Below are 6,156 nucleotides of genomic sequence, written 5' to 3' on the forward strand. Positions count from 1 at the left end.
TGAATTAAAAATAATGTGTATGTATTATAATTATTTACAAAATTGTGTATACATACATACAATTTGAAGATTCAAAAATAAATGTGGAATTGGATTTTATTGAATGAATTCAATGTATTGATTAAATATCTTTGGTAGAGAATGAAATAATATTGGGGATTAATGAGGGGTAATCAGGATTAATGAGGACAATATTGAATGTATTGTTAGATAGAGAAATTCAATAAAAATTAGGTACATTTTTCGTAATTGTGGAGCGAAATGTGGTTGTCGGAAATTTAACGAAACTGTTACGTAATTTTTATCTAAAGTCACGGAATTTTTCTGCGATATTCCATCATTTTTATCTGAATTATCGATGAAAAATTACGATACCATCACTTAAATTTTTCGAATCGACTCCGTAATCGGTAAGTGAACTGAAATTACTCCGTAATTTTTACTAAATATTTCTCTCCGTGTAAAGATTTTATTTATTAAATATATCTTTTTGTGATCTACCCGCGCCCAATGATTAGAATAAAGAGACGAAACTCAAGAGAAAAGCACATACTTACATCAGGTGTATATAATTATTCATGAGTCGGTATGTAATGCGTGTTATGTACATTACAACGATACACATGGTGTTTAAAAAATTGATATTCCAACACGTCACTTTTTCATACAATGTCAAAACTATTCTCGTTATCAACTCTCCTTTGTTGTACGTCATACATGCATTTATATGGTATATCATTTCTTTTACTTCAGACAGGCACCCCGACTCTGTTATTATAGTCCCTCGAACCATACGTTCCATTTTATACCTTTATTTCTTACAAACTGATGGTCGAAGGAAGTTGGTTAGATATACTCCATTGAAAAACTGTCTCCCTTGATTCGCACTTTTAATATTTCACCGTTAAACTTTATTTTTTTTAATACACCATTCGGGGAAACATCCGTGGGGTAAAGAAATACATGAACGCATCATTTATACCGAAAAAATTGAATTCACATCAAATGACAATAACAAGCTCCGCGTAATTATTGTGTAATTAGAATTTAAATAAATATTCAACTCCATAAAAAATTTTGGGAGAAATAGTAATCGAATGTTAATAATATTTTATTTTATTAATATTTAGGAGACGATTGCAGTTGCGAATTCGGTTGGAGATTTGGATTTAGATTGAGCTTCAATACATATGTATTACATAAGCCTCGAGGTACAAGTCCTTCTCCATTTTATTTTTTAATACGATCGCTTTTTTTTTGGCGTTTCCTTTTTTGCCTGTCGGGTGGAATTTTGGGCAAAAGCTGATAATCTCCACACGGCCTCAGCAATATACCGACACATCGTTTCAATTTACGTTGAAAATATGGCTTGCTAATGAGATCGTGCCAGCGGCTTCACAACACCAGTTAATCGACAGTAATTGTATTATCATTATTGCGGCTCTCTCCATTGCCCATCCTTCCGCCTCTCTTATACTATTTTGAATTATTATCCTTTGGATACAGAATCATCAACCTCGTCGCTCATGTTCTTACGGCTATTGAGCATTCCGTGTGGAATTATATGACGATGTATATGTATATATTATAAGTGCACTTGAGATGCCGACATTTTTGGTTAATGGTCATGATTGGTGGACGTTAGTCAGGACGTACCTCGCTTCGAAACCATTTAATTCACCAGCTATTGCTCAAGTAGGGTTTTAGTATTGGTCAAGTCTGGGTCCAAGCTTGGTATGCCAATCACCAATACTGACATATATATATATACACGGAGAGAAATATTTAGTAAAAATTACGGAAGTTTCAGTTCACTTACCGATTGCGGAGTCGATTCGAATAATTTAAGTGACGGTGTCGTAATTTTTCATCGATAATTCAGATAAAAATTACGGAACACCGCAGAAAAATTCCGTCACTTTAGATAAAAATTATGTGACAGTTCCGTTAAATTTCCGACAACCACATTTCGCTCCAGAGTTACGGAAAATACACGTAATTTTTATTGAATATTTCTATCTGTGTATCTGATATATTTTCCATACAACTTTTATCAAAATTTTTAGTCCATACTATGGTTAAAGATTGGCGTTCAATGGATTGCCATGACTAGCACCAACTTTTGGCCATTATTAGGGTTACAATAGTATGTACGCCGGATTTCAACCAAGCAATGGTCCAATGATTGACGATTGGCAAGCCCTACTTGGGTGGCAAGCAAAATAAATGTAACAATTCTACGTGGGGTTTGAAGGTGAGTCTTATATATACTTGGCTTTTAAATACCTATATACATATATTTTAGGTATTCTTGCCTCGGAATGGAAGCACTTCTGGGTAGATAGATTTTTCTATTTTTTGCAATATCTGTTGAATTTCTTAATGCCCGACAATTTTTGGAAATAAGCCCCACGATAATTTTTCAATAACTTTTTTTTTCAATTTTTGCATTCAAAAAAATTTATCGATGGCATTCGAAATTTTACTTCTAATAAAAATTCAAAAAAATTGTTTTCATTGTTTAAAGGGCTCAATTTATAATAAATTATATACACCGTATTTTATCTACGTTAACCATATGACATTAATTAAATTTTGGATTTCCCTCTTTCTGCGATTCCAAACCGTTGAATACACGGACAGAAATATTCAATATAAATTACGTCTCTTTCCCGTAATTCGGGCGCTAAAAATCATTAAGAAAAATGTTAGGTCACTATTCCGGAATTACGCCAGAACGTTCGATAATTGTCTAAATTTCCAGTAAACAATAACGATGCCACAACACAAATCTTTCAACTCACTCCCCGAATCGGTAAGCAACCCAAAGTTCCGTAATTTTCATTGAATATTTCTCTCTGTATATTCGATCGTCAATATATTCTCATCACCAAATATCGTTGGCCTAATAAAATTTTTCACGTGAGTACAAAGGAAAATGCGGATGACTCATAATATTTATCGGCTACCCTGTTCGATTATAATCTTACCTGAATTTATCCCTTCCTATTCCACTTTTCGGCGCCATGGCTAAATATCGCGCGCCAGCTGCTGCCGGTTTCGGCGATCCTTTGGTAGGCGGTGACTTTATCTTGTTTATGAGCCCTGCGCGAGTGTATGGAGAAGAAAGAAAGACGTATAAAACAGTTTGCGATAGAACGAGAGAACGAGTGGTGGATGGAAACGACAGGACCGAGTGGTTCGTTGTGGCTGTATGGAATCTCAGAGATAAAATGGTGGACCAGTCCGTGTTGCGCGTTTATTGCTGGAGACCGTGTGGTGATTTTATACATTGCATCCAGTCGAATGTATCAGCCAACCACTTAAACTCAATCTCCACCATTTTGGGGCTAATTAATTGTACGACTACAATTGAGCTTATACCGTCTGAGGTGTTTGTCTCGGAGGATTCGTCGGTTATTTGATATTCTTGAGAACCTCCTGTGTGTCCACGGGTCATTATGGATCCATGCTGAGTTCCAGTCCTCTTGTTTATTTATTTAATTTTTTTTAGATCATATATATTATTTTTGGAATATTATTACCGATTATCAATCAGTTATCAGTCAAAAATTATTGTCTTGTTATTGAGTTATATTTTTACGGTTTGATCAATTATTTAATGTTAAATCTAGAAAATAATTAACGATTGTTTATCATTTTTTAGATTAAGAAAATTATTCAATGTAGTCAATGTATTCAATTGAGAAATATTTAAACGTCGATTTCATTCAGGGGAGAAATTACGGAAATTTTCTCTCCGTTCGATTTTTATGGGGATTGTGCAAGGATTATTATTTACATGTGGATTTTTAAGTAAAGGGGTGGTTATGAAAAATGAAAGTATTTGTTTGGATTGCGCATGTATACAGATCTTCGTGTGTACGTAACCCGACATTTTCTCTCCAGCTCGCGGACAAGATGGTAATCCTTCTGGACAGTGGCCCCATACGGTCTGCAGTGTTTTTCGCACAATGTGAACGGATGCTATGGTACACGGTCTTCGGTGAACCCCATACGATAATAATCGACTCTGGGGGACTTTTTTTTCTCGTGATTCAGATTTTAGATACTCTTTCCTCCGTTCCTGTCACGCGAATAACTAATACCGTCCAGCCGTTGAAAATTTCCCCATTAAAAAATTACCCCATAGGAAATCATGAAAAAAAATATTTTAAATATGATCCCCACCCCATGTTCTCAATAAAATTCATCAGATAAATAATTTCGGCATTTTCTTTTGCGAATTTTTCTGAGAGGGAGGAATTCTATCCGGGAAATTTACGACAGGGAAAAGGAGAATTTCCACATCAGATACAAAATTTCATCTACCCACTCATCCCATTTTCTTCAGAATCATCTACTCTTATTAAAAAAAATCGGGAACAATCGCAGAAAGAAAAATCATCCTACTGCCAGCGCGGGAAGTGATTTGCGGTTTTTCTGAATGACGCGTTTCGTCAATCCCTAATTTGTATCTTGACGATTTGTAAAGATTCACATCTGAATGGCCTAATGAAAGATGATGCGTGCCTTCCAGGTGGTGAGAATAAAAAGAACCCGCGCCAAACATTCGATTCAAAAGAGACGATACTTTCATGCGAAGGAGAATCCGGATGCGCGAGGTTCTCTCCTCTCGATAGACATCCAGCAAATGGCAGAGTGAAATAAAAAGAAAAAATAACTAATTTCAACCGGATGGAGATGACAAGCAAACGAGATCGGCGCGGTTTTGGGCTGTGATTGTTAAAAATCCGGATGTGTCTCATTCGCGTGTCAATTACCGATAATAATAAAACCGCGAGAGGGAAGGAGAGAGAGAGCGAGAGATAGAAAAAACGTGAAATAGAAAAATTGAAGTTTTTCTTTTCATTCAGAACCACTGGAGTACAAATGAAGAAGAAGTGACATCCTGAGGCACACGCGCCCCTTTCCAACATCTTTGGTCCTCCATTGATGTTTCTTCCCCTCTGAATGAACAAATGTGATTTTTTTATTGTCAAACAAACTGGTGGGTCATTGTGTAATGTGGCCCCACGCCGTTCTGTGGTATATAAACAGGAGGTGAGAATGAAAGAAGGAAGAGCGACAAAAGCAATGACCTCGACAAAAGGTGTTTGTGTAGGCGATCGCAGGGCCTTGCGTTTTGACTTCTGGTCTGCTGTACCCAAAAAGGTGTCTCATTCTATTCATTCTTGTAAACTCAACTTTTCCATGTTTTTCTTAAATAGTACAATTGTAATCTGTAGATTTTTCAATGCAATCCTGCTGGTTGTTGGGCACACGAGTGCTCTCTCGCACGTTCCCAATTTACGATTGATGTTTTCTATGCGCAATTGTTGTGCAGAAACCTCGCAGAGCTATTATCCTTGACACGAGCTCCTCTTATTTTTTACCAGGACATTTAACTGACGGTTTTAAAATATATCCCGCTGGCTCAACACGTGCTAGATGTCTGTTAGATATTTAAGAATTAAAAGCGAATCATTTCGTTATTTCCAAAATTCTGTGGAAATTGAATTACACATCCACAAAAAGGCCCAGTTTCTAGTTCTCAATTTTTAAAATTAAATTTATAATGTATAGTACATATAATATATTTTTCATCACGATGTGCCGAAAAGTAACTTTCTCGCACGCTGTGTAGAATATTCTATTTCGTAACAAGTGCGGAAAAGTGATTTTTGGTGTGTGGCATTCTATCACTCGCCTTCAGCTCGTGCGATAAACTTTCCACACGCTAAAATCACTTTTCCGCACTTGTTACGAAATATAATAATATCCATTATATCATGTCATTGAATTTATTTGAAAATTATTATACTATATGATGCCTCAGCAGAATAAAACTGACGCAAAACGTTACGTGAGTTTTTAAGTAATTACGGAAAATTCAATGATCCAATCATTGCCGACAATATGAGCGTAATAAATAATTACGACAGCTGGAATCATGCCAAATGTTTGTGATACCATAGATCATGTATTGTCCGTATCAAATGATGACACCTTTTCTTTTTCGTGGTGTCATCGCTGCCTCGTCATTTCCCCATTGATATATTTTTCCTCGATATTTCCCATTGAACACGCGACACTCGGTTGTCAATTAAGTGATTAATATCTCTATATCAAAAATATATACAAAGGGACTGAATA

The sequence above is a fragment of the Fopius arisanus genome, unplaced genomic scaffold (genome assembly GCF_000806365.1).
Source record: "Fopius arisanus strain USDA-PBARC FA_bdor unplaced genomic scaffold, ASM80636v1 scaffold00038, whole genome shotgun sequence".
NCBI lineage: Eukaryota > Metazoa > Arthropoda > Insecta > Hymenoptera > Braconidae > Fopius > Fopius arisanus.